The following is a 27,156-nucleotide window of genomic DNA, read 5'->3' on the forward strand; positions in this document are numbered from 1 at the left end:
TCTAGGAGCTGCTCCAAGTCATTGATTTAGTATTTGGAGCTCAGAATGAGTTATACTCAGTGGCCAAGGCGGGGGAAAGGGAGGAGAGAAAATTAAATATTTACTAATCTTACTTCTGTAATGCCTTACAAACACGAGTGTGCTTAACCTTGCAGCGTTCTTGGGAGGTGAATATTAGCAGTTTTATGTGTAAGATCGGGTGATCCATAGCTTTTTCCACTCTAAGTTGGCTTTGTGAGATAAATCCTTCAGAGAACCCAGGCTGGACTTTCAAGAGGGGGTTTCAGCCTACATAAACTGGCACTGCCACCTGAAGAAATGATCCTGCTGCTCCATTCCTTCTGCCAACACAAGCATTTATGCAGCTCTGTTGTCAATTGCCTTGGAGAACCCAGATGGGTTCAAATTAACCTTTTTTTTGGCCAGATGAGATTGCTTCTTTTGGCAACAGTTCTGGCTTAAACTGTTTGTGGAACTGTAGAGTAAGGTTTGTTAGCTTTTGATAGTTAAAAGTGTGATGGAAACTTTATCTGCAACACAATTTACAAGCAGACTCATGTGTTATTCTTCTGAGAAAGGACATTATTGTTGTTTCCATTACAGCCCTGCCTGAAAGATTTGAGTATAGCACCTAGTAGAGTGTGGAGCCACGTGCTCTGAAAGATAGCTCCTACCCACACAGGCTTTGCAGCCCAAACAAAGTGGTTGGAAATGTAAGGGGAAGGAAGTTCTGAGTGGGCTCTTGCACAGCCAGGCTCTGAGGCAGAGAAAACACGACTTCCACAAGTCCCAGCTGTGGCCTGCTCCAGGCACTCTGGTTGAGTGATGGGCCTCAGCAGTCACAACACTGAAAAGGAAAATATATTTAACTTCTTGTGTCATTTCTTAACTTAGAACTGTGAAGGCTTTGATTTGGTGTTTCTTTTGTCCCCCAAAAGCTGAGATTTTGGTCCTTATTTTGCACACTGGAGCTTGTGCCTCTCATGTATTGATTTGACTGAATAATGAGTTAAGTAGCATTTTATGTTTGCTTTTCATCTGTTTTGCTGCAGGACAGCAGCCCTGACAGCTGATTGAGGCCAACTTGGCTGAGATTAAGTTGATCCTGCAGGTCTAGACCTGCCTGCCATAATCCAGAGCTGGTTATTGAGCCTGAGTTGGCAGCTGGGCCATCTCCACAAACAAAAGCTGTTTTGTTCAAGCTCAGCTAGAACAGGCAGGGTGCAGGTAGGTTTGCAGATGCATGTCTCTCTGGGAATCTTAAGAAGCAGTCTGCTAGCTCTTTGCTCTAGGCCCTCTGTGGGATTTACCACTGCCCAGAACTGGGCTGGACTGTGTTCACTTTCTTGGTCTGCTGCAGTGCCCAGCTGCCCCAGAAAGCCTTTTTTATTTTTGCCACCAAAGATGGTTAAACCTGCTGTGGTGGTAACAAAGAGGGCCAAGAGCACTTCCACAGCAGGTTACCGTTGTTCAGCTCTGTGGGTGGCAATCTCCAAGATGAGAAGTGCAGGAATGAGCAGCAGGGTGGGGCAGTATCTTCCATCTCTTTCTGTCTTTGAACTGATGGTGGGCACGTGGTTGCACATGTCAGTGTAGCCTAGTCCCACAGGGTATAATTGTACTATTATGTCATCATAATTATTAATGCAATAACAGCCACATTTGGGGTTGAATTAGTGCAATTTTTTTGATAAAAAGGGGAAAAAACCACCCACGCAACCAAGCCCCAACTCCCACATATCTCTACACAGAATACTAAATGTGTGTGTAGAATAGTCTTAAAACAGCAATTTACCTTATAGATTCCTAACGTGTGTTTCTATAGGTATTAATATATATCTAAAATTTTTAAAATGCTCCTTGGATACGAGTGGGATTTTTCAGCTGCAATGACACGTGTTTTCATACTCACATGTTAGGATTCAGCTCATTAGTGAAACAGTTAAATATTTAACCACTGTGAGTCATGCACCTTTTTAAAGCAAACAGAGTTGAAAAGGATTTAAAGAAATAATTCTTCCCTTACTCCTAATTCTGAACTGTCTTAGGAAGTTATCTCACGCACAAGGAAAAAAAATTCAAGAAAATTAGGGGCAGTGTTCTGACTATACAAGTCAACTTTACAATGGTATGTGCTTGCAAATACATTTGTGATACTTTAGGTAAGGTGGAGGCAATAGATCTGAGATCTTGTAGACCTTTTAAGCAGCAGAAGTTTGTAGTAGTAATTGAAATTAATAACTTTGTAAACAGAGACCTGTATTTATATTTTGGCAACAGAACTAGGAAACTCCATGCTACAATGTAGAAAAAATGCTTTTAAGTTGTATAGCAAAATGTGAAATTTCCTTTCCTCTTCTTAATTGATTCTGTCAGGTTAATGGCCGATGAGTCAGAGGTGAGAAGCTCAGCCATGCATCAAGTCACACAAAAATGCACACTGTGCCCATTCTGTCGAACAATTCCCAAAACAAACAGGCAGTCTGTCAATCTTTACTTTGTCAAGGTCAGCAAACCATGGTACTGAAATGCTAGTGAAGACATTAAGAGAAATTCTGATTAGGAGAATCTCCTGTTTCATGGGTTGATTTGAGTTTTGGAAAGCAGCTGAACTCTGGTTTCTGAGTGTTCAGACACAAGGGACCGTTAGCTTTCTAGTCCCAGGCAGCTCCATTTATTTTGTAGCTTTTGTGTAGGGGTGTTTCTGTCTTTAAAATCAAGTCATATCTTCATGGTCGTGTAATGAGCACTCACAGCCCAGGGCAGCAGGTCAAAGGAGGGATTCTGCCCCTCTGCTCTGCTCTGGTGAGAGCTCACCTGCAGTGCTGCACCCCGCTCTCACCCAGCACAGGAAGGGCATGGACCTGTGGGAATGAGTCCAAGAAGATGGTCAGAGCTCCTTCCCTAGGAGGAAAAGCTGAGAATTAGCTTTACTTAGTCTGGAAAAGAGAAGGCTTGGGGTGACCTAATTGTGGTTTTCCAGTACCTAAAGGGAACCTACAGGAAAGATGGAGAGGGACTTTTCACAAGAGCATATAATGGCAGAACAGGGAGGAATGGCCTCAAACTCAGAGTAGGTTTAGATTGGATATTAGGAAGGAATTCTTTACTGTGGGGGTGGTGAGGCACTGGAGCATGTTGCCCAGAGAAATTATGGATGCTCCATCCCTGGCAGTGTTCCAGGCCAGGCTGCATGGAGCTCTGAGCAACCTGGTGTAGTGAAAAGTGTCCCTGCCCATGGCAGGTAAGTTGGAAAGAGATGATCTTTAATGTCCCATCCAACCCAAACCATTCTGTGATCTGTGCCCCAATTGCTGATTTCTTCTGATTTTGTGTCTGTAATTAGCTTTTACTTGGAAAGAAGAGACTAGTGTTGGTAAATATAGAGGGTAAGGAGTTTTGGTCATTTTCTCCCTGCAGCATTGCTAGTGCTTTTTGTTAGGAAAAGGGAATCAGTGATTATTCAGAAAAATATCCTCTGGCACTTTAAATCTCTATTAAGTAGAGTCAGATAATGGGTTTTTTTTTAATGTAACAACTCTTCAGCTCTGTAGTTCCTGTAGTTTTCCCACAAATGTGTGGATTACTGCTACTTAACATCTGGTATGGTGAACATCTGGAAAATAGTAGGTGAGAAGTGGGATATTCTGCTGCTGTGCCTCTTGGAACACAGAATGGAATAAAAGTGCAGGAGGGCATAACAAATAGTCTTGGTGTTCGATGGAAAAACATTGGTTCATTATGGAGAAAAGGAGGCAAGCAGGAGAAACATTTCTGATGAGTTACCTGAGAAACCTGAGTTGTCTGTTCCTTGAAACAGCTGTTTCTTTCTCACTGCTTCCTAATTTTTTGAGGCATTGACAAAGTGTTGGTAACAGGTATTTAATTCTTCCTACTATTTAAAAGAGATGTTGAGTTAGAGTTCTTTCACTTAAGCAAAACTGTTTGCTTTAAAGAGTTGGCGGAAGGTGGTGGATGCTGTCAGTGAAACATTTCATGCAAAGGTGTCAGAAGTGGAGGAAGAAACGTCAGGTGGCTTGGATGAGGGATGAAATGTCATTTCTGTTTATCTCTTGGAATAGGGACTTCTTGAGTATTTTAATTTCTGAATGAATTGCAAATTTCATCATGGAACTGTATCTTTCATCATTCTTTCTCTAGCTTGAACTTAAAAATCATTACTGACTGAAGCAGTCTACAAGGCATGGAGAATCCAAATACAGAGCCAATGTCAATTAAAATTTGGGAGGAGCTTCTATTGCCTTCCTGAAGTGCATCTAGGCTCTCATGTGCAGTACAACTTTGCTTGCCTGTCAGCTTTTTAAAATTAAAATGCTTTTTAATAATTTCTGTGTAAATACTAATCCCAGCCCTTATCTGAAAAGGCTCCAGGACCCAAGGTATTGTGAACGTTTTAAAACAAAAATGAAAATTGAATTTCCAAAATGAAAATTGAACCCAAGGTATTATGAACATTTTAAAACAAAAATTAAAATTAAAACAGGGTGGGGAGTTCTTTAGAACTGCTACTGTTTTTCTTACTTATTATTAGTTCTAGATATAAGGCTGAAAACAGTCAGTAAAAATCCTGGAAAATATTTTTGTTTTGTACCACTTCATTTCTTTTATTTCGCAGTGCCGTGGGAGCAGTAGGAAAAACAATGGCATCTGACTGACCAGCATAGCAGAAGTGATACACAGAACAAAGAAGGCTTCTTATTTGTGATCTCCTAGGTTTTTATTCATCTCACTTCATAACAGAAGCAATCAATAATTTTCAGTTGCTTTGGTAAAGTAGTATTAGGTAAAAATCAAGCAGTTCTTTTAACAAACGAGCTTACTGTAATGTTCTGGCTGTAAGGCTAAAGTTTCAAAGCAGCGTGCTTTTTTACTTTGATTTATTTATTGTCAGTAGCTTATCAGGCCTTTGTTTGAATTGTTTGCCATTGTGGGCAGCCAGAAATCGAACTTTATGTAACATAATCTATCTGTCACTTAGTATCAGTTCCCCAGCAGTGATGCTAACACATTCAGACTTTAGCATCTGGACCTCGCACTTGAGTTTTCAGCCACGAGGTAGGGTCTAATGTTTCAGTGCCTCCATGTAGTCCCTTCCTGGCTATTTCCCATCTGTGTGTGGCTGTCCCACTTCCCTAGGGGTCAGCCACTAGTGCTGCCAATGTCACCAGACAAACCTTTTCCCAAGAGAAATTTTGTTTAAACTGTATCACATGTTAAACTGTGCCAGACTACTGGATTCGTTGTCTTCACGTCAGAAGTCAGGAAAATGATAGTACAGCAGAAAGTTGTGGGATTATGCTTGAGCATGTCTCTAAGATGAATATATAGCTTTTTATTTCATGGGCCAATTCCAAAAAAAGCAGTTCTCCAGTCTCCTTTAATGATTTAAAGAAGACAGGCCAAAGTATGGAAAGATAAGATGTGATTACAGGAAAGACAAAGAACAAGCATTAGAGTCTACAGCTGGTTCTCACCCTCCCTGACAAAGTCAGTTCTTGAAAGAAAAATCTGTAATAGTTAATGTACTAAGTGTTATTAGAATTTCCAGTCTGCCTTCTGCCTCCTGCAGAGCCTTTATGGCTCCCAGGCTTTTCTGGGAATGTGCTGTACTTAATTCACGCTGCTCTAGGTGGAGAATACCTTGGAAGAAAGCAGGCAAGCCTGTCCTTGAGCAAGAGAAAAATTCACACCCACCCTGGGCTTCCTGTGAGCTTTGAAGAATGTGCTTCTGTGATTGCTGCACCTATTTCATGTGCTCCTGGTGGTGCCTGGGAGCTGGCTGTAAATGAGGGCCCCTTTGTCCTCTGGGCCCAAATACAGTATGGAGAGTTAGGTATTGAAGAATAAAAGCAGTAGGAGGCTGGACTGACTGAAGGACACTTCCCCACATCTGTGTTCGTTTTGTAAATCACAAATTGCCTGTTGGCACTAATGATAGAAGTCCAAACCATCAAACAAACAGGATCTCTCTTCTCATTCACCCTCCCTCTGTTTTCTTCTGTGGATTGGCTGCTTGGTTTAGGTATTGATTCAGAAGCTGGAAAGCTCCACCAGAGCCAATGGGCAGGAAGCTTAGCCCAGAGCAATACCTCCTCTGTCTCTCGAGCAAGTAGCAGCGAGGCAATGAAACTTCCCTCAAAACATCTGGCAGAGCTGAGCTGTGCCAGCACAGCCTTCCTCCCCCAGGGAAGATGACTGACTCCCAGGGTGGGGCCCAGATCAAAAGGAAGGTGCAGGGAAACGGAAACTGGGGTGAAAAGGGATGCCAGAATATTTAAAACATAGCTGCTGCTTCTGTCTAGTGGTCTAGCTCCTGTTTGTGAAATAAATTTCATGAAAGATGCACTTATTTATGTTAGCCTGGGATATGTAGGTCTAGACCAACTGGCATATTTTAAGAGTTTGGGAAAGAAAAGGAGAGACCAGGTATTTTGCTTGCACTTTTTGCTTTAAAGTAATTTAGTCTAAAAATCTTTGAAGTAAAATAAACGTTGCCTTTTAAGTAGCTGAAGGCATTTACTATGTTTGCAAAGACCTTTGCTCTTTGCAGTCTGGTTTGAGGAGATTTGGTTTTGTCTAGAAGAAACAAAAATATTTGTAAGCTTCCTTTTGATTCCTGGACTGCCACATCTGTGCGTGAGGTGGAATTGTACAAAACTTCCTTACTCCAAAGGAGAGATACAATGCGAGTGGAGGGGTCTGGAAAAGCTGCATGAAACTCTTTCTTTTAGGATTTGCTTTGAAGAATGATGGGTTGTATTTGTTTTGATTGCCCTCCCTGTAGTGCTGCTGCTTGGATTGGTGCCAAGAGTGGGCTTGATGTCAAGCCTTTAGAGAGGTGACCCTCATGAGCCTGAGCAGGTGGATGCCTCTGTGGGTCAGGAGCTGTCCCTGAAAGTCTCATGTGTGATCCTGCCTGACATTTGGAGCATCTTTCAGATCTTCACCTGCATGGTGAAGTCTGTGTTCATCTGGCGTGATTAACTCTGCTGTCAAGGACAGATTTATTACTAGCAGTGGAAACCCTGTGAAACATGACAAACCTTGAAGTCAGATGAAAACCAGAATTTTTAGCTCATTTTGTTGTAATCCTCCCTGCCTGCTACGCCATGAAGATATGTGGACCAGATCAGTCCTGAAAATGCATTTGTAAGCTCTAAATGTCAATACTTGCTGCACTGTTGTTAAGTATATACAAAGGTTTCACTTGTAATTTAAATGGTGAACTACAGGTGCTTATTCCCTCCTTGAATGGGAAAAGTTTTTAAATCCAGGTTTCCTACTGATTGTATTTTGCAGTGCCATTGAAATAAAATTGTGGCCTTTGGTGGAGCTTTGTAATTCACAGAACTACTGATCTTATCCAGTTCAGTGCAGCATTGCTGCTGATTCAGAGTGAAGAACTCTGGTTTCGTCCTTCTACACAATAAATGTGTAAAAGGACAGAAACAATGGTGATGAACTGGCCACAGTCCCCATTCCAGGGGTTCCCCTGCCCCTCTGGCAGGGAGGAGGCAGAGAATTTGAGTGTGAAGTTCAGCCTTGGAAAAAGGGAGGGGTGGCTGGAAAGTGTTTCAAGATTTGGCTTTATTTCTCATTATCTTGCTCTAATTTGATTGGTAATAAATTAAACTGATTTCCCCAAGTGGAGTCTGTTCTGCCCAAGACAGTAACTGGTGATTGATCTCTCCCTGTCCTTATCTTGACCCAGGAACCTTATATTTTCTCTCCTGACGAGCTGAGGAAGGGAGTGACTTTGATGGTATCCACATAGGGTGTGCCCCTATAAAGGGTGTCCACCCCTATGTAATAAAGTCAGAAAACACCTTGAAGTGTGAGAATGTGATTCTGGTAAACAGATAAACACACCAGATTAAAAACCAAACCAACCCCTCTTAAACGACTTGACCTCAAGAAAACAACCCGCACAGAAGCCAACGAAACCTACCCTGATGTAAAGTGCTCAATTTTCTGGTAATAAAATAATAAAGTAAAAATTTTAGATTCATTTAAATAGCTTTTGCTGAATAGCAGCAACCACATGTGAGTTTTTCTACTGTCTTCTGAATTATTTATCATGGAAAATACTTAGATCCTGGCTTTGCCACTAAATCTTTCAAAAAAGAAAAGAAAATCACACAGGAAAGGTTTGTGTATATGAGAGAATTTTGCTTGTTTATGTTGTTAGAGCTTGATTTTGCTCTTTGAATGTAAGGTTATGTTTAAAAGCTGCATTCTTCTGGCATCTACTGAGGTTATGTTCTTCAGAACTCTTTATATGGACTAAAATAAGCGCTAGTAGTTTAATAAATATGGTACAGTGAAAGCCAATGCTTTGATCAAGTATTGTTGACAAATGTACTGCTCCAGAAAGCTTTAAATAATGTGTTTTATTTCTGTCTTGCTGTAGTGCATGGCATTAGATGAATCAAAACAGGTGGATTTTAAAAGCTATATGTATGTTTTAGAAACTGGTGGTTAATCAAGAATTAGAGTAGTGCAATGTGTCTGTCTTCTATTAAGTGCATTTCAACACACATTTGGCAATAAATACATCATTTAGGTACGTAACCAAACAATTTAAGGAAAAGTTCAAGAGAAATTACGACATTGCCTAAACTTTTGCATATATCTTGAACCTAGCTACTTACTTCTGTTTGGACAGAGATTTCAGCTTTGGGTGGTCTTTATGGTAGCTGGAGCACCTGTGCACTGCAACCTTCTGCAGGGGAATAGTGAAGACTTAGCTACAAGAGCCTCAAACTGCAGGTTGTCTTTCTAGTATTTGTGAGATACTGTCATGGTCACTGCTACTGCAGTTGTAATGTCTGCAGTGATTGTTATTCAAAACAGGGTGCCTTTTGGACAGAGAAAGACATAACTGTTGATTTTAAACACATTGAGGCCCTTGCCGTCATATAAATAAATATGTTAGAGATTTCCTGTGCCAAAAACTTAGAGCTATGATCTGCTGGATACAAACTACTTGATGAATTAGCACAAAAAGTGACAAGTTAGCAGTAGCAGCTTTTATATATGTGTTGCATCACAAAGCATAATGCCTAAAAATGAAGAATCTCTCAGAATTTTTGGGAGTTTGAGATCTGAGCTGTATAAATGTGAGAAGGGATCCTAAGGTGTGCTGATTTTCACTGTGGTGGGGCGTTTCTCTGAAAAAGAAACTGCTGAACCAGAATCTATGAGATGGTTTCTGTTGAATATCAGTGGAGCCAAAAATTCACCTGCTCATCCCCTGGGTCTGATTTGTTCCCATAAGAGGTGGGTGACAGTCATCTGCAGTGGTTCCTTGGCTTCTGCAGCTGTTCAGAGTCTGAATCATTGGTTTGAACATTTGTTGGTCTCAGTTTAACTTCATGCAGTAGAATGGGAAGTCTATGAAGTGTTGTCATACACTCTTTTCTTTTATTCCTGCTGTTGGACCTGGCAGAAAATCAGTGTGTTTACCTCACAGAAGTATGGCAAAGCTCTTTCTTGATGTGACTTGGTTTATTTTTTTGTGTTTGTATTTCGTAGCTTTCAGGAACCTGAGTGCTGCTTTTGCTTGAAGCTCAAGTATGAGCTCACACCAATTAACCTGAGGCTGAGATGTCAAAAGCAGGGCCTCAGTGTGTTTTTTGCAGATGCCCCTCTCCTGCACAGATTTATGGATGGAACCAAGGGGGTCCCAGCTGAGAGCAGAAAGCTGAGGGGGAACAAATGCAGGCCTAATTGTATTTCTGAAATGAAACACATGCTTCTACGATCTCTGAAAAGAATGGGTGAATCTTTCTGATGTATTCAAGTGTCAGTTGACATATGTCTTGTCACCACCATCTCTCTGACAGTTTATGCTTAAACGAATCCAGCTTTTTCACAGGTGTGCAAATTTTGCTCATAGTACTTACCATTTTAGAAGATAGGGCTTCCTAAACCACTGAAATATTTCAAAATGAAAACTTTTTCTCAGGATATAATGCTTATTTATAGCTGTTGTGTGACTGTATCAGTAAAATACTACTAAAAAATGCCATGCCTTGTTATGCACCCCCTGATCTCAGGGTCCTAAGTGTCTTAAGGAGAGTTGATGAACTTGCTTGTTTTTCTGATTTAAATGAAGTGTTTTGCTTTCAAAGCATGATGAAGCAGACGGATTTGATACCTCACTCTCCTTTGTTGGATGCAGATGTATTTTATTAAATATACACAGTTCTACACTGCTACTGCAGTGTAGTGTCTGTGTTGTACACTTTGAAAGAAGGGTAGGCATTGTTGTGATGTAGTGTCCAAATACCTTTTTATCATGGCATTTTTCTAGCAAAATTCCTTTGAAATAGAACAGAAAAAAATTATCCTTCTACTTCTGTGGAATATAAGTTTCAGGAGTGCCATGATCATCTCTGGAAAGACTAGCTTTTGGAGTTTACATGAAAACCCTCTCAAAATGGGAAGTCTCAAGGTTTAGTTGCAGCAGTGGTGTACTTGGGGGTTCATTGAAAGCCTTTTTAAGTGTCATGCAGACTTACAGTTTTCCCTTCTTTATTGCTTTACATTTTGTCAGAGTTAAGTGATCTTTGGTCTCAGGAGTCTGTCCGTAATCCTTTGCTGTGGCAGGGCTATGGGGCAGCTACCTGAGCGTAATGAGCAAACTCACCATGAAGTGGAAATTGCCATGTAGATAAGGTCTAGGGAAATTGGGTTTAAATGAAGAAAGCAATAAGAGGTGATCTCCCAGAAGATCTGAAAGGAAATCAGATCGCACCACCTGATTTAGGGAGGAAACACTGGTTTTTGCTGAGGTAGTTTTTGTGCTTTTACTTATCCTACATGTCACCATACATTCGTTATGTCTGTAAGTGCAACACTAAGGGAAAAAGATGTGTACATGTTTTTTGTTGATAAAGCCCCACGTGTAAGTCCCTATGTTCCTACAAGTTCTTCATTACAGTGCTGTCCCTCAGCACAAGCCACAGGATGGCTGTTAGATTGATTAGTTAAACTCCTGAAATGTTCTTCTTGGAGTGCCCAGCGCTATAGGCTGTCCACAGCAAAAATGTGAGACATTTTCCTCACTTGTAATTTAGGAAAAATGTCCAGCCCTGTTCTTCAGTAGAATGCAAAGGAAATGGTTGTTAGGGATCTTGTGGGCAGGCTGAGATTTGGAGTATTTTTTCCCCTCAGCTAACCTTGGAGGACCAGGAATGGCTGCCTCCTCATCTGTAATTTTTTTGTTATCCTAACCCATCGCTTAACCCTTATCTGATACCTGAACTGGGGACACAAAAACCCCTCTGCAAAATGTACCTGGTGACGCTGTCTGGTAGGGCTGCTGTGACAGGAGGGCAAGGAGGAGACTGGCTGCTCTCTCTGTCCTGCTGTAGGCTGAGCATGCCCTTATTGTTATTTCTGGATGTGCTGATTCAGCATGGCAGCAGTGTGTAATATATACAAAATCTGAGTGGCTACATATGTCAGATTAAAAAGTAAACAGGTCAGAGTGCATCCTCTGATGTGTATTTATAGCACACTGACATCAGCAGGAGTTATGTACATCTGAAGGCAGATTCAGCCTGGGCAATAAGTGCAGAAAAGCGTGCCTCAAGCCAAAGCTGCGTATCGTATGTTTCAGTGAATATCACTTCTAACTGTTCTTATGTATACCCTACTTACATTGTATATCTAACCTCAGTGATTAGAGCCTGTTAGGTATAAATGTGGTGACAAGCTGTACCTTTCTGGAGTTGCTTAAGAGTTACAAATAGGCATGACTGAGTAGTTGAAGGACATTGAATTAAACATGCTTGAATTAATAGGGTAATGATTGGTGCTGCTCAGAGCTATAAAATAAACACTAGCTGGAGCTCTGTGCTATGTGGCAACCAGATCAGCCATGGGTTTGCTGAAGTATTCTGAAATTACTCAAACTTTGTTAAGTGAGAGAGATAATCCTAAGAAAGCTCTCTACGTAGGCTCCCTGTGCAGTTAATGTTTTAAACCCCCCTTTGGCTTGTTGTTATGACTTCAAAGATACTCTAAAGCCTTTGTTAAATTGATCATTAACTCTGCAATGTTATAATTAGACATTTGAACTTGGCTGCATTCAAAAAGAAAATGCAAGAATGAAAATCCTGGCCAGCGTTGTTTCTCTGCAGCCCATCAACATGGTCAGAGAAGGATTAAAGTTCCACAGGAGTTAAAAAGCAATGGGGATTGAAGGCATTAACAAGCCTTGCAGGATTGATAGGGAACCATTAATCCACAAAGTTTTTCTTTGAAAGTATGGAGCGAGAATAATGTCAGGAACCTGAAATGGGTTTCTGCTGGAGATTTAAATTTAAGCTCGTAAAGCATTCTGATGGGAACGTCGGGCTGGAAGCGTGCGTTGGGGAATCCTTAAGTTTGCAGCGCAGCAATCGAGCACGTTACAGCCATCGTCTGAGGGCAGCCACCGAGCCCTTCCGAGGCCGCAGAGCCGGCAGAGCAGGCCCCGGAGGCGGCTCCGAACAATGGCTGGGAAGATTGAGGGTGGCTGGAGGCTGCGGTTAAAGTTTATGAGCTCCGGGGCTGGGAGAAGCTCAGCCCTACGTCTCCCACTTTCTTTCCTCAGCCTCTCCTGATGGAGCACAAGTCGAGACAACAGCTGGTAGCTACTATAGGCCCGGCTGCGGAGTGGATGGGAAAACCTGTCTCCATAGTAACAGAGCAGGCATTGCATGTGCTGCTCCTGCTGGATCTGGGGAGTAGCTGGCTGAAGACATCTGGTCAGTGTAGCCTGTTCTCTGGGGAAATTAGCTCATTTCATCTGATAGTAACCACAGAAACTTTTGACTTGGTTTAATAGTATGATGCTGAACATGAGATAGAACCAACTGGTTCAGCAGTTTTGAAAGTCAAAGATTATCTAACTACTCTAAGATAAATATTTTGGTAAGGAAGGCTATTGCTTGTGCTCATTACCCCACTCCTGCTCCTCCCTGTGGCGATGTTTCTGTCTAATATGAGGTGATTCTTCAGTGTGGAGTGGGTTTTATGAATTCAAAGATAGTTTTCTCTTTCTAAATATTTACTTCTGCTTACAAGAGCTCTTTTTATTATACAGTGAGCCATCTATGCCTTTCATCTTAGACAGGTCTATGTAGTGTGAGATAATGTCTGTGTTAACACACTGTGGCCTGTACTCTAAAAAAAGTTCACTCCCCACCCACAAACTCTTGGATGAATTAACTCTTACACATTTTCAAAAGGAATATTCTGAACAGTTATGCAGCTACAGGTAAACCTCAAAATAACTATTGAATATGTGTCAAAGTCTTGAGCTATTTAGCATCAATTAAACCAATTACAGATCATAATCTTGCGTACAATACAGGAAAATTCCCAACTGATTTTTGTGGAACAAATTCTGCATCCAATAGGCAGAGACTATATTGAGGATATGGTGGTTGGGTATGTTGGCTGTTGTTTTCCTGTTTACCATAAAATTTATCAGCTCATAATACAGCTCTGTGTAACACTCTGAAATTTGGAGGAAATAGAAGAATGGAAACTCTCTTCCATTTGCACATTAGAACATTGTTGCATATTTTTCATATGCCAATAAATGATTGTAGTGGATCATAGCTTTTCTGGAATAATCCTGCAGAAAAGTGTCTTTGCAGCAGGTCAAGAAGAACGTCCTAATGTGTAGGGCACAAAGAAATGCTTGATCTTCCACCTCCCACACCCACTATTGATGCCCACTCCTGGTTACAAATATTTGAGCTCAGTGGGTTGTTGTGACCATTGTGATCTAGAAAATGAAAATGTATGGGCAGGCATGAACCGTATGTCTCTGTTTATGGAGGACCAGCAGGGCTGTCAGTCTTTGAGAATCCCTACCCATGATTTCTGTTTGAGCGCGTGGGGTTGAATGAGAGAAGTGTGTTCAGCTCTGCTGGACGACAGCAATAAATGATTTTACGGAGAGAAAGTTCTGCTAGCTGCCATAGTTCTTAAAAAAGATCTAAAGGACATCTAAAGGTCTTAACAGAAATCGAGAAATTATTATAATAAAGAGAGGGGCCTGAGTTTCCCCAATCAGACAAGTGCAGCAGATGTTCAAGGGCCCCAGGTGGGCTATATAGATGTTAATAAACCAGATGAGCTTAAATCAGTTAATGAAAGAAGTTTAATCAATCTGAGTTGATTCAAGAAGTGACTGACTACCTGATGAACGCATGTACCTTATTGAACGAAGAGTCTTTGGTTTTCTTTGTCTGCTGAGCTCATGCTCTGATGAACCAGGAGTTACAGCTCTCTGTGGAGTTACACCATTGAAAGTGGGTGTCAGATTTTTGTCGTCCCCCCCCAAATGCTTTTATTTCCTACCAGGAAATAGTAATGTAACAATGTGAAGCAGCATGTGGATGAGTGGTGGTAAAGATGGCATGAAGGAAGGCTTTCCTTTTCCACTCTGCACTTCATACTGAGTTTCATGGCCAATGAACTGTCCTTGAAACTGAAAACCTCTTGGTTTCATAGTTTTAAATTTCTGGCTACAGGAATCAATAAGAAAAAGTCTGCTTAATCAGAGAAAATTGGTGATTTTATTATAGAAAGACTTAAGGTGTGAGGGAGCCTTGGGGGGTCTTGAGGTGGGTGGTTGTTTGTCTTTCTGCATTTTGTTTCCTTGTTTTTATGAAGTCAAATGGCTTTGGTTGAAACTTGCAATAAGTCTTCCTGAAGCCGGATGTTGATAAAAATTAAGGAGTTCTGGTCAGTGTGGTTATTAACATGAAATCTTTCCTCTCAGAGTATAGAGAGGGTATTTCTTTTCCACTGGGCTCCTTATTTTCACAGCATTTTCAGGAAGCTTAAATCTCCTCTGACACGCCTGGTCTTCAGATCTGTCCAGATCAACTCATGGATTTGGGAGTTTTGAGAGGGAAACCGGAGGTAGACAAGGTAAACACGTGGCCCTCTCTAGGGAGAGCAGCCCAAAAATAGAGAACCCACACAAACATCTCTCTCAAGTGAGAACTGATAGTAAATTTCCTCAGTAAATTTCCTTTGCTTTTTATACTGTTGCTCCAAGCTGAGTTCAAAGCAGTTCTTCTAGGCTGACTGGGTTTTTTTGCAGCTTTTAGCTATTAGATAGGTTAGGTAGTGTAAGACAGTCATATATGCTGTCCCTTCACAGAAAAGGATGTAGGTACTCCTGAAATCATAGCTGCTGACATCTCAACCTGTCTAGGGCACTTGACATAATTTCCCTTTGTACATCCCTATTTCTCCCCCTTACCTGGAGGAAAAGGCATTTTTACCTTGTTCAGGTACTTGGAGTTTGCAGTCCCTATGAGCTCACTTTCTATCCCAGCAGTTAATGCTAATTTATTCAATCAGTATAAATATTCATGTTGGTTGTATAATTGTTTCATAGTTATGAACACGCTTGAAAACACACCACATGTGATTGCAGAGATTTTTAAGAGTTTAGCTGGTGTTTGGAATATGGTACAATTGCATTTCTGATGCCTGGTTACGTGCTGGTGTTTTGTTCTGTGTTTTCCTTTCAGGAAGCATAAATTGTTACGTGGCTCAGTATTCAGTTATCAGTGGTGTAAGAGTGTTATCTTCCCTTTTCAACAGCTTGGTTCAACTGTGCTTGTCTGTTAGGGATGGTGGCTTTGCTTCAATGGTCATCCTGTTGATTTGGATGGGGATATTAAAAAATAATTTGTTATAGAGGGAAGAGGTGTCAGAAATCAGATCTGTGTATGTACCATGGGCAGCTTAGTGTTAAAGCCTCATGACTGAAGTCTAATCCCAAAACAAAATGTCAGAAGTATTCTTCCTGCCAAAACTCTGAATAGCTTCTTTTATCATTGGGTGCTATGATTGTGTTGGCTCTCAGGCAGAGTTGCACAGTGTACCGAGCAGCAGTAGTGAGGGACAACCTGAGCAAAAGAGGAGCTTCTCAGCTCCTGAAGAGGAATAAATACTTCAGTGGGGTTCCTTTGAGCCTGAGTTGTGTCTGAATTATCTTTGTGTTTATTTTAACAGTAAAACAAGTTGAAGGTTGAAAAAAACACCCTGCTTTCGCTGCTTTAAAGAGTAGAAAGAACCACAGAACGCGAAGTGAAGTTAAAAGAACTCCTTGAATGTTGTTAAGGATTCCAGAAGTACTCTTTAATTGCTGCCAAAGCTAATGTGGCTGGAATTTCTGTGGAAGACATCAGTACAGTAGTCAGTACAAAATTGCCTCCAGTTTGCAATAGATTCCCCTTCCCCAAGCTTATTCTCCCTGTTCTCCATGTTAAAAAAAAAAAAAAAAAAGAATCCGCATTCAATGTTATCCTTAACACTGAAACAGTCAAAGATGATTTCTTACAGCAATGTGTGGAATTGCAGCGGTAACTGCTTGGTGTTGCTCTGATTGCTCATTCTACCACCACCATTGTTTGCTGTAGTTTTAAAGCTAAAAAGTAATTCAATTCCTTGAGCCTGCAATTAATTCACAAAATGTCTAAGAAGAGGGTTTTCTTAATGTTTTTCAGAGTAAATTAGCACCCAAGATGAACATAGTCCATGTCTTCATAGCATGAAATACCCATTACTATTACTCAAAGGGTGTGAAACCACATAAAGGATGGCCAGAGAGTTTCTACCACATTTAGAGCACTGTAAAGCTTGATGTTTGAATAGGCACAGCATTTCTGGCTCTATCACTGTGCCATTTGGGGTAAGTAATGTGGTACATGATAGAAGAATTCTATGATATGACATGCTAAAGGCAGATTTCTAATGAGGAAAGCTTTATTTTTGGGCTTACTAAAAACATGCACTCATGTAATCAGCTTTGCTGTCCCAAGTGCAATGGCTTATAAATATTCAAATACCCAGTTATGGGACACAGCTGTAAAGTACTTTGCATATCTAGTAGATTTCCTTTGGCCATCCAGTTGATGAGGAAATGCACATTGTACACAAGACAGTTCCCTTTTTAGTGTAATATAATTGTTATGAATTAAACCTTGAGCAAGTGATAGTGGTTGACAAAGTTAAATGTGAATGTGTTATGTGTTGGGGAAAGGGAAAACACGAGGTTGTCATTAAAGTCATTTTTAGCAGAGCTGCTTGAGCTTTACGTGCGCGATTCTTGTGTCAATGTTTGGCAGTGGTCCATCAGGATGCCCCCTCTTCTTCCTCTCACTTAGTTTTAGAAAATAACTTGGCCTGTAATTATTTATTTTTAAATAATTTATTTTTTTTATAAATACTGAGAAAATATTGCTGTAAAAGAATTTTTTACAGTGGAAAAAAACATTATAATCTCTCAGTAATGGTGTGATGTGAAGAATGTCTTGTTTTTCAGTTACCACTCATACAGAGTGGTGGTTTGTGTTAGTAAATATTGAGGTTGGGTATGTTTAAACAAGGACTCACCTTTCTTTAGTATAACCTCTTGCTTCACTTCTGTAAGACAACTGCTACAAGTGTGAGTTTTCACTAGTTCCATTGTTGCTGAACACGTATATTTTCGTGTGAGATGAGGATTTTTGGTTCCAGCGGGGAATCTTGGTTCTTTGATTTGTGAGTAAGGCCTTTGGTGTCCAGATTAGACTTAAGTTTTTTTGTTGATATCACGTCTAACATCTAATGGGGTCATGAGAGGCTTAAGCAGGACAGATATCCAAAAATCAGCTTTTTAAAAGAGTTTTAAAAAGAGCTTTTTAAAACCGCAAAGATATAAAGTGTAGGCTAAAACATTGGATGATCTTTTGGCATCAAAAATATCCTAACCACAAAACAAAAGAAGTTTTATAATTATTGACAGAATTCATCTAACTGTGGAGTAAGAGTGATATTTGCTTCATCACTTGCTGGGAAAGATTCTTTGGAAAATGTTTACAAAGATATGTTTATTTTAATACTAATTTAAGCAACAATCATCTCAGATCAGAGAGAAGGGCCTAGAAAATTCTGCTATCCTTCAAAGAAATGCTTCAATGAATTACCTGGAAGTATAGTTCACATAAAGAGCAGCTATGCCTCAAGCTTTAGAAAAGTGAGTGCAGCAATATGGAGTTGTGCTCTACAGCTACCAGTTGGACCTTCTGATGTGTTAATGCATTTATAATGCATAACCAATGCTTTGGTTCTTCTAATAATGTGTATCTTAAAGTGTACTCTAAGTCTGACCTTCATTGCTCCAGCACAGAAAAGGCTCATCTGTCTCTAAACCATGTTCCTTGTGCCCGTTGCTTTAAGTTACAGTTGTGTTTAACTCCTCAACTACTGTTCTGCTGTGGGGATTCTTCTGCTCAGGTGACTTTTGCTTGGTATTGTGCAGAGTCTTTTCTTGACATGTCCAAGGCATTGCTTTTACAAGGGCCCTCCTTTTCCAAAGAGCTTTTGAGTATGGTGTTGCTGAATTCTGCCAAATACCAGCTTGGTGGTTTGTTTGTTGTGGGTTTTTTATTTGTTTTGTTTCTGTAAAAGTTCGTTCCATATAATGCCCATTAGCTTCCTGAGGTATTTGATGTCTTGACGCTCAGACCAGCTGCTACTGAGAAGGCTGTGGCTTTTTAAAGAATTTTTTTTTTCTTCCAGCAATGAATAGTGCACTTGTCCTTTATTTGTAAAGGGAGCAGAGGAAAGGTGATACAGAGTGAGTGGAGTTTCACAGAGCTGCAGTTCCCCTTTACTAACTTTGAATTCTGCAAAGAGCTGCCTCTGCACCATTTATTTATTTATGTTGGACCCAAAACTGATAGAAACATGAATTCATATAAAAATACAAGTCTTTGCACATAACGGTAGCTTGGTTAATGGGGTATGCGACTTCAGAGAGATCTGGCTTCTATCTTCATTTTGCAAATGTAAGTTCAGTTTGGTCTCTTTGGAACGCTATCAAAGCTCTGGAGAGAGTTTGCACAGCGCTGGCCATGTGCTTTGGTTGGTATAAATTAAGTTCCCATTTTGGAATGCTCTCATCCTGATGCGCTGAATGATGGCCACAACTGTTCGGAAATTGGCGCCAGGAGGAGGCTACTTGCCTTCAGTATGTGAAATGTGTTTGCCACTTAGCTGAAAATGCTGACTTTGTTGCCTTCAGTTACGTTTATTTTGCATGTCAAATAGCTCTCCTCTCCTCCTTCACAAATTTTAGAGGCAACTGTAAAATGCTGACTGAATGGGCTGTGTGCATATGGCATCTGGGAGGGTTTTTATTAGCTTAAACTAGCACATATGTTTTCCTGTGAGGAGTATTAAGTGCCTGGACTGCAGGTTTAGTGTGTGACTGTTTTTGCAGCTGTGTGGAAGAGCATGATGTGTATTCCCTGGATCAGGCCTGGGAGAGAGCTCAAGTATGTTGAGGCAAAAGCAGGTTGTGTTTATGGGAATGTCAAACAGAAATATGGCACTTGAACCCTTATCAGTGCTGAACCTGATGCTGGTAACTGAGTGACTGTCACCCAGGTGTGTGAAAGGATTTTGTTTCAGAGCTTCATGTTTTTATACTGGAACTTTGTCCTGCCAGACAAGACAAAAATTGTTTTCTTTTTTTCTGTTTTTTTTTTTTTTTAATCTGGAGGAAGTTGAAACCAATGTTAGTCACTTAAAATTTATTTCTTTTTAAACTCTTTTTGAAGAGCTTGTTCATTGCTCAGGCCAGAAATCCTAGTTTTGGAGGATGAATTTTGGAAACATGCTTCTTCTAGAAGAAGAGGATATCATGAGTAAATGTGGAATTAATGTTCTGCTTTTTGTGACCTCTCACTCTTCTTACTTGTGGAAATGACATCACATCCCTGGAAGAAAAACCAAAAACCACATAGAAGAGAGCAGCAAGGCCAGACTGAGGATCCTGAAGCAAGGCTAGCACAGAGGACCATTCCATAACTTACTTCTTGGAGGGAGGACTGGACCTGGGGGAGATATTTTGCCTGCGCAAGAGGGTTAAGTTAGAACTTCATCAGAAAGAACTCCTCTTCTGCATGCTCTGTATCTGCTTTTGCAGGAGCAAGTTGTTGAAATAGGCCATAAATAATTGGCTCATTAGTTCAGTGTGGGGGCCTGATGATGTCTCTGTGCATATCCAGCTGTACTTCCATCCACAGTGCTTCTTGTCTTGAAGCATTCGTGTGGGTGCTGAGTAGTGGGTTTTCAAAACCACCAGGACAAAAATATTTTTTTATCAGTGCTCCTTTTAATTTCAAATGGTGGTGATGCTTCCTGGATGCTATTACAATATGGCCTCAACAAAAAAAGTACATTATATTTGAAACCACTAGATTTCAGGTGTTGCTGTTATCAAATTTTAGAACAGATGACCAGAACTAGAACATTACAGCTTAAAAATTCTATCTACCCTTATATTCCCTTTCAGCTGTGCGAAGTGGAACTACTGCAAGTTAAGCTAGGCAGATCATGGCCAAATTCTTCCTTTTGTTTGACTCTGCTTACGGATAAGAGACGCTATGCAATATTTATTTTCTCTTAGAATGGAGTAGTGTTGTAAGATGATAGTCTAAGGGCATAAAGGAAATATGCTTTGCTGGGAGTCACAGTGGCTTTCATTGCTCTGTACTTTGTGGCTGGAAAACAACAGGCATGCAGTCTCTTCCTGAGGTCCCTCAATAAATTCCATGTTGGCTGTGGAGCAAAGGCAAGACTTATGAGCTGCTTGGTGTAGGGCATGGAGGGTATGAAGTAGCTTTTTAAAAAAGGAGTGAGAAAAGTTGTTTAATAAAAAAGCATGCAACAAGATACTTGACAGGATGAAAATGCTCAGATCAAGGAAAGTAGCCTCTGTGTAAATAGTGTTATTATGACAGTTCTCTGTAACACACAAATACAGACTTGCTTGGCTTACACTGATTTATTAAAATAGTCTGTAGCAGTTCCTTCTACTCATATTAGCATATTGTATGTACTAATGAATGAGTTTGCATATTTGTGAACTGTGTTCATGTGTGCTTCATCTGAAGTGTAGGTGAATAGTTCCTTTGAATTCAGTAAGATATAAAATTAAGCATATGCTGCACTGGGTAGAAGCCAGAGCATTTTTCAAAGAGAGGGTCCTGAATGAGTTCCTTCTAGAGACTTTTATGAAGCCCTGAATAAGAAATTCATGAAATAAACAGAAAGGAATAGGGATTTTTAATAATTTTTGTATCGGGGTTAGCGCGTTGACACTTTCTCTCTCTTGCCAACCTACTTTGGGTTTGAAGTCTACTTCTAGAGCATACTTTGTGGTGGGGGAGAGCTGCACATTAAAACAAGCTCTGTAAAATAAACGTGCAAGCCCAGCTTAATTCACGTCTGCAAATTCCTGGTGGATATCATCAGCAGCCACATTCTAAGGCTAAAGACAACTGCATTATGAAGAGACCTGCGCAGGAGTGACAGTGTGCAAAGCTGCTGTAAGGCATCCATGCCTTCACGTGCAGAGTTACACCACTGACATCTGAGGCCTTTTGGGGCTGGTGGAAAAATTCCAGCTGCCAGCATTTGGGTTTGGTGAAACCTCTAGTGAGAAGAGAGCGAAGGAAATCAGCAAAAGTTTCTTAAATACACCTAAAGGAGTTAGGTGCCTGACTCCTATTGGAATTCAATTAGATTTGGTTGCTTGGAGCCTTTGGAAAAAATTCAACCCAAAATTGCAGGCCTGAAGTATTGTTTAATGGTCCCAGTGCTATTGTTCTGTGCTCTCAGCACCAATTAAGGGAAAATAAAAAAGCTTCGTCACAATCAACCATTCTAGCTCTGTATCCTGGTAAGCATCCCTTTTTTTCAGGACATGAACACTAATGGAAACATTATTTCATCTTAATTCAAAACATAATAAGGGAGCTTTAATGATGTCCAGTAACTTAGGATTAATTATGGGCCTCTGAAGGTGGAAATCTAATACTGATATCATGTTTGTGGTTTTCTGTAGCCTCTTTAATAATTTGATGCCCAATTTGCTGGATAAAGAATTTTAGCAAATGAAAAACCAATCTTTTGAAAGAAAGGAACAACAAAGGTTGTTGACTTTAAACATTTTTTTAAAATGTAGCATTATTTTTGTTTTCCTCTGAAAAGATGTAATTTACAAGCTGTATGGAAGTGAGGAGGTTAAGTAGGGGAGAGAAAAATCTCCAGTCCTATATAGGGGTTTTGAGACTTGCTATTGCTCAGTAAGTGTTTACATATACAAGAAACCATTTGTCTTTCTATTTTTGATCTTTGTACTTGGTCAAGTTGGGATTTTTACTTTGTTGAGTCTTTGTGTGCTTGCCTAGGCCATCTGATTTTGCTGTTCTGTATATCTTAGAAAGCACAGTACAGCTTTCAGGAAAAAAAATCCTGCCTTTCTCAATAGAACAAAGAGGGGCCTCTCTATACAAAGTGGGTGAGATTAGAAGAAACAGTTGCCCTTGCTGCTGTTAATTTGCATGCCCTGCTCGGGCTGTACAGAAGTGCTGTCTGAAGCGTTTTGCAAGCCCTGATGTGTCAGGTGAACAGCGTGCTGAGGAGTGGGCTCCAGCTCTCTGAGTCACCACACAGCCTGTAGCGTTTGGGTTTTGTGTAAATGCAACCTATTGCCACAAAGAGCATCAGAGGGCTGCAGCACCTCTCCTGGGAACACAGGACTGGGAGCTGGGACTGTTCAGCCTGGAGAAGAGAAAGCTCTGGGAAGACCTTAGAGCACATTCCAGTACATAAAAGGAGGCTGCAAGAAACCTGGAGCGGGCTTTCTACCAATAGGATGGGACAAGGGGGAACGGCTTCAAACTGAGAGGCGCAGGTTTAGATCAGATATTAGGAATAAATTCTTTACTGTGAGGGTGGTGAGGCACTGGAACAGTTTACCCAGAGGAGTTGTGGATTCTCCATCCCTGGAAGTGTTCAAGGCCAGGTTGGATGGGGCTTGGAGCAACCTGGTCTAGTGGAAAGTTCCCTGCCCATGGCAGGGGTGTTGGAGCTATATCTTTGAGGTTCATTCCAACTCAAACTGTTCTAAGAGTCTGTGACTGCTCTATATGAGAGACACATGCCCCTGCTTTTTTTTGACCTTTGAGGAGTAGAGAGATGCTGTATCCCTGATTGTTAAGATGCTAACCTGTTGTCCAATCCAGCTACACAGCCCTTGACTGATGGGAAGTGTCCTGTTTGTCGCTTCATTCAGCAGATCTGTTGTCCCCTCTCTTGGCTCCTGCTTGTCATGACTGCTGAAAAAAAGCTTGTGGCAGGGTCCTTGCTCCACTATTGCTGCCTGAGACTGTGAGGAGGTTCCACTTCTCTGTAGCAGCAATATTCCATTGTCTTGGCTAAAAAATAGCTTTCAGTGCAAATAGTGCCATAGGAATCTTACAGCTGAAGGAATGGTTGTTGGCATACAATCCCTACATAAGCTGCATGAGGGATTATTTAATTGTTTAAAGAAATCTGTGGGAACTTTATCATCCTTGAAGTCAGATTTGATAGAATTGTGGGAATAATGTGATTTATCTCTCCTATAAGGGTAATGTAGTAGAGCTTGTGATATTGCAGATATGGGTAAAAATTGTATTCGCAGTGAAATGTTGAGATGGGAGGAAATTCTTCAGTACAAGAAATGTGTACTTGTGAGTCTTAAAGCTGTCTCCCTCACCAATGCCTCTTGTCTTCCTGTGCCTGTCATCTCTCCTTTCTCTTAGGGCAGACCCCTCCATGGGAGATGCAATAAGCTGTATGCACTCTTTGGTTTTGGGTATTCTGTAGCCAGTCAGAATAACATAATGGTACACTTTGCCTCCTTCCTCCTAGAGAATGTGTTTTACCTCTCTTACATTTATGGAGTGCATTGAAAAATGTCTAGGGACTAAGTAAAGAGATTTTTGTTTGTAATAGATTTCAGTTGACCTTGTCTAGCCCTCCCACATCAAATGGAATTTAATTGTCTGAATGTGATGCGCCATGACCAGTGAGTTTTGGGGTCTACAGGCAGAGCCTTAGGCAATATATTCTCTATACAGATGCATTCATAGCCTCCAGAGACAATTTCTGTATCTGTTAAATAGCTGTTGTTGTGGTGTCATGATTTTTTGTGTTTTTTCCTCTCAAGTTATTAATCTAATAGCTTAAAAACATTTCTTTCAGTTAAGTTTTAGGGCCCTATGATTTCTTTTGGAGTTGCTACTGTACTTTATTTCACAGTGCAGGTATTGGATGTCTCACATCCAAGGATTGTAGCTCTTTCAGAACAGTGGGGATTGAGAAGTAAAGGAAGGGCTTTTCCAGATGCATTTATTAGCAAAACACCCTGACAACTCTGGAGGTATGGACTGTGCTAGCAGAAAACATGGGTACATTCATCAGGCAACTGTGTTTGTAATGATCCTGCTCAAGTTCCTTCATTGGATGGTGAGAGCTGTACTGTAACCAGGTGATTACATTATGCCATATTTTACTTGGCTGTGCTGGGATTATGTGGCTGAGAAGGCATGAATATGGCACAAGGCATACCTGGGCTGAACAGGAGGGAGGGCAGAAGGAAGGGTACCATGTAGAAATCAATAATTAAAGGAAGAAAAAGTATTTTCTCTTGACAAAGCCCCTGTTTGCCCATAGTGTGAATGTATGTGTCTGTCACATCTTAGAGGGCTCCTTATACCATGTAAATTTTTAATCTCAGTGTTGCATTTCTGTTTTCACCCTATAGAAAGATTTCTTTTAAGTTACACTGGGTTGAATGGGTCCTTGAACAGTGTGTAGTGTTTGTGTATATGTAATTTTAACCAAGAAAACTCCTCTACTGAGCTTTAATTCCCATGCTTGCCCGTGTTTTTCAGGCAGTTATTATCTTCTAGTGCATGTAAATTTCATGTTAAGTTGGTAATTAGAAAAATACAGGGAATGTTTTGGTAGCTCAGGGGAACATAACTAATGTACTTTTTTTATTGTCTGCAATTTTCTGGCCACTAATATAAGAGCCCACAGACAGAAATTCATCAGCCTGCCCCACCCCCAGGAGACTACTTATTAGATTTATGCAACACAAGATATTAAAAACACTTTTGTCTGTCACAGAGCCACGGGCAGGGGAGGGGGAATTTGCCAGTTGCTAATGGATACCTGGCGTTTTTGTGTATGACCATGAAGAACAGCTTGTGCACTTTCACCCCCGATGTTCCCTGAATAACTTGGGTCTCATTTAGGTCAATAAGCCTTTATCAAAACGTCAGGAGTGAAAAATGTGTCTTGGTGTAAGCCGACTGGTCGTTCCCTGCAGTCAGCGGAGTCTATAGGACAATCAGTGTTCCCTGAGCTTGTCTGCATGTCACGCAAAGGGCTGGGTGACAGTAACCATTGAGTGCGTGTCTGTCCCATTGTCTTTGGGACAGCCCCCATTTGCATACTTGCCGGTGTGCCTGTTAGCCAATGAACCATGCAGGGCTTTAGGAAGCACAGGCGCAGCTCCCATGCAAATTCCCTGCGTGGGGAGCGCTCGCTCCTTTGCAGCACAATCCGCGCTTTCTCGTCCTGCCTTCCTCCTGTAAAACCAACACTGTGATCCTGACAGTCCGCAGGGCTGTTTGTGGGTCCATTGTGCTAAAACATTACCTTTTTCTCTGGCTTTTTCTTTCCTTGCCAAGGTAACTCTTTTCCCTTCTTTTGCTTTTAGCAATTGCTTTTGGGGATATCTGAATGGTATTATCTGTGCTATCACACATGATGTGAAGCCTTATATGTATCCTTATATACCCTTATATATCCCTTCCTATCCCTTCCTCAGATGAGCTATTTTGAATGAAGGACAGCTTTTGCTTCCCGTGTGGTTGGAATTGTCTTTTGTAAAGGGAATTTCCTCCATGGTAGTGATGGAGGGAAATGTACTAGTCCTCTGCAAAAGGGAGAGCACTTGAATATTAATGTTTATTGACCAGGTCTGTGAAAGGAATACAGTCACCTGATCAGAGAAGGTGCTCTGATTTCTGTGACAGTTCCCCAGGACCTCATGTCAAGCAGAGCTCATAATTCCTCCCATTCAATTTTGGTTCGTAAGTGACGTTAGGCTGGACAAAGGGAGAGTTTCCTTGCGTTTGAAGCTTGTCATAAGACACAAGGTTTCCTTAAAGCATCTGGTGCAGTTGCTGGTTCTTTCAATTTATGATGTTCATTATGTCTTTAACTGATTGGAAAATACTTAACAATAATTCAATTTTAATGTAAAAAAAAATGGTGGAGGGTTCTGGTGGATTCTTTCACAAGGAAGCTGTAGAAGAGATTCTTGGCTGAAGAGCCTGTTCATTACAAACAATGCTCTTGGTAGTTGTATAATACCTTCAAAACCTACCTTGAATACAAGTGGCTATAAACAATTGTGATGTTCTACTGCATCTGACATCTTGCGTAGGTTATGACACATCAAAATTAAGGGAAGGAGCCCTGGCTCATGTTCTACCAGCTTGGCTAGAAATGTCACGAAGTTGAGCTTAGACAATTTCTTGCCCTGAGATGAGCAGGTTTTTTATTGCCATACAGATTTTTTTAGAGCCACAAAAATATTATAGCAATGTCAACTGATGCCTAACCTTTTCCCCATTATTTGTACTGTGTACAGCCATATTATTTTGCTCAGTATTCAGGGCAATGTCCCATGCATTTTTGAAGGTGATAATGTCTCCCATTCATCTTGACTAAACTAGGGCTGTGTCCTGGCTATTTCAGTCAATTATGAAAATAATCATAGGTACCATCTTGAGTCCTGTTTGCCAATTTGTTAAGCAAAACAGCAGTGAACCCTGCAGACATGTGAGAGGGGTGGATAGAATGTTCAACAGCACATTGTGTTCTCTGCAGTTGCTCTTTATGTGAAATCACACTTTGAAATAAGGGGCTCATTCTCTTAATCTGCGCTAACCTGTGTAACTGTGACATGTTGAGACTGGTTTCTCAGCTGCACTCTTACTTGATGCCATGTGTTGTGTGTTTTCAATGACAAGCCACTCTTACCATTTCAATAAGTAGATTTTGTTGTTGGCTCTGATGGAAAATGTGACCACTTATTAATTGAGTTTTGCAATAAGGGAGGATTGCAGCTCCCTGATACACAAGGAAATTATGCTGGGTATGCCATGCTTATCTAGTCTGTGGAAAGCCCAAGGTTTATCTGCACATTGATGA

General features: G+C 40.8%; 1 protein-coding gene across 2 annotated transcripts in view; it reads left to right on the top strand.

The window, feature by feature from the left end:
• The window catches only part of KCNQ1 (potassium voltage-gated channel subfamily Q member 1), a 337,878-nt gene that overhangs the window by 50,901 nt on the left and 259,821 nt on the right, over positions 1-27,156 (top strand). The window lies entirely within an intron of this gene.

The sequence above is a fragment of the Zonotrichia albicollis genome, chromosome 6 (assembly GCF_047830755.1).
Source record: "Zonotrichia albicollis isolate bZonAlb1 chromosome 6, bZonAlb1.hap1, whole genome shotgun sequence".
Taxonomy (NCBI): domain Eukaryota; kingdom Metazoa; phylum Chordata; class Aves; order Passeriformes; family Passerellidae; genus Zonotrichia; species Zonotrichia albicollis.